The sequence below is a fragment of the Arachis duranensis genome, chromosome 10 (genome assembly GCF_000817695.3).
Source record: "Arachis duranensis cultivar V14167 chromosome 10, aradu.V14167.gnm2.J7QH, whole genome shotgun sequence".
Taxonomy (NCBI): Eukaryota; Viridiplantae; Streptophyta; class Magnoliopsida; order Fabales; family Fabaceae; genus Arachis; species Arachis duranensis.
In genome coordinates, this window is record NC_029781.3 from 103412028 (window position 1) to 103415080 (window position 3053).

A 3053-nucleotide genomic window follows, 5' to 3' on the forward strand; every position below is an offset into this window, starting at 1 on the left:
TTTGTAAATCATTCATGATTATTCTATTGAACTCTCTCATTAAGTTGCTTAGTGCTCGCAACCCTTTTAATCATGTTGTCCTCCATTAATCAACTCCGTAGGAGTAAAAAATGTTTGAGATATAACCATTAATGTTACCTTCTCCTATCAGCTTAAACTTTTGGAATGAGTGGTTTCATGATATAGTATCAGAGCTCTATATCCGAAGGTCAAGAGTTCGATCCTTGGAGAACTCCAAACAATGAAAAAGAATAGAAAATCAAGCAAACCCAAAAGAGAGGCTCTTGCTTGAGGGGGAATGTTAGAGTGGTTTCATGACAAAAAATGGTAAAAAGAGATTTTGGTTGAATTGTATTCTGGATTTTTTAATGAAAAGAAAAATAAAGGAAGGACAAGAAAAATTAAGTTGCCATTTGGCAAGCAATCACTAAATTGATTAGCCTAATGTTTTATAATACATTATGATAGGCCAAAGGCCCAAAATGACAAACTAAGGGCCGGGATACAACACTATATTCGGAGTTAAAGTTAATCACTATATTTTGGATTCCAAATTTGGTCCATCATTTATAGTTTTTGGTCACTCTAATTTTGGGTCCAAGGTGTAGTGTATCCTTATTGTGATAAATTGGTTCATTTATTAACCAACTTAGATTGGTCGAATAGTCAGTTTACTCGTTTGCTTAAGTAAGTATCGGAGATTCGAATTTCGCATTGTACATGTTATAACCCATTAGATAGCAATAAATCTTTAAATGAAACTCCGATTTACGAGAAGTTAATCATTGATCTATCGGGTTAAAAAATATTATGGACAACAAAAAAAATTGATCCACTTATACAGGTTCACATCTAGGCAAACCCAAGAACTCTAAAACCAATGTCAAGAAGGAAAAAAAATGTAGACAAAAATATAAAAAAGAACAAAAAAAATACCATTTCCAACATTTTACCAAAAGCAAAAAAATATGATGCACTTATTTAGCTTCACATCTCGGCAAACCCAAGAACTCCAAAACCAATGTCCACTAGAAAAAAAAGAAAGGAAAAAAAAAAGCTATTTCCAACATTTTGGAACAAAAAATTTTTAAGTTTTGAAATATCAATAATTTTACTATTTTGAATATTTGAATCGAAATCTTTTTTATTTGGAATGTTAAATATTTGCCATCTTAATTAAATTCATATTTATTATTATATATATTTAATTTATAAAAAAAGTATATTAATAAGCACGCTAAGACCTATTAATACACTAGTAAATTATAAATTTGATAAGCATATTAACTAGTGTTCACACACTATAAACAGAATAACGTGTATTGCACATTTGCACTCTTAGCCCTTAGTCAAAATGTCAAATCATTGATGAGCATATTTCATATTATGATTTTATATTTATTTTAACAGATAGCAATTAAATTAATTTCTCAATTTTTATTTGATGGTCAAATTAATCTTTCCTGTTGACAACAATGGCTTCCACAATTATAAATAAATAGAGGTCACTCTGATAAAGATATTTAAAATATTTTTTTAATTATATTTTTTTATTAATTAAAATTTTATACATATAATTAATTAAATTATATTATTTTAGTCAAAATTAAATGACACAAATTAATTTGATCAAAAAATTGGTAAATCAAACTTTAAATTAATTTAAATTAATATTTTTTTTAAAAAATGACTACCATAACCTTATTATAAAAAATGACTAAAATATTCTTATTATATATATTTTTTATTTTAAAAATCTTAAATTATAATCCTATAACGACAGAAAAAAAAGGAGTTAAAATTTAGGGTTCTTAATATATATAATAAGAATATTGTAATTATTTTTTATAAAAAAATATTAATTTAGATCAATTCAAAGTGTAATTTATCGATTTTTTGCCAAATTAATTTATTTAATCTAATTTTAATAAAAATAACATAGTTTAATGAATTATATGTATTAAATTTTAATTATTTAAAATATCTTAAAAAAATGTTTTAAGCGTCTTTATATAAGTGGCACAAATCGAGAGGAATCGCGGATATTGTATAAAAAGACTAAAAAACTTTTAAGACAGAAGTTATCCTATAAATACAATATTCATGCCTGTTTGAAATGTAAATTATAGTATTTATTCTTATGTGAATGAGAATGAAAAAAAAAATATTCTTTCTCAAAATATGAATAAATAAAAGTTTAACTCTTAAAAAAGCGTTTTATGAAATCTCCCGTAATTTGATTGACCTATCTATTCGAATAATTAATATTAATTGAATTAAAATATTTTAATTAATATTAAATAAAATAATAGAAATAATAAGAGAAGAGACTGTATAACAATATGTGACACTGGCGATGATCATTACTACCATAAAATAGAATAGTATTAGTTTATTTTCATTAAGAGCTCATCGATAAATAATTATAATTTAATTTTTTATTATTTAAACCAATAATAAAATTACTTTATGTAAATCAAAATATAGATAGCTAATATAGAATATTAAAAAAATTCGAATCCCATAATCTATTAAGAAGATAAGATGAGGTGGGGTTTTGCAGCATCCCCACTTGTGCACTTAACTAAATATCCAATTAATGGAGGACATGCGTGCATGTGGTATACCTCATATTTCATAAGTCATGAAACCATATCATTGACTCAGTTTCGCTAAGGATTCAGATTTGTCGGCACCACAGTCATTTGCACATTTTTCGGCTTGTTAGAAATTTATGTAACTTAACGTGAAGTTGATATATAAAATTATTAAATAATTATTTAATTAAATTTATTAAATTATTTAATAATTTTTAATTTTTAATTATTAATTTTATAACTAGATCTAAATTTCTATTATTACTGTAGTAGTGTCTTAAAATTACACATTATTAGAACTAAAAAGGTAATTCAGTAACATATTTTAGATTCACCGTCATTTTAAAAATATTTTAGATTGTTTAAAATTAAAACGATTAACATGGTCACATGGAGGCTGTAGATCAATTTAAATAATGTTATAGCTAATAAAATTTATTTTTTTAAATATTTAAT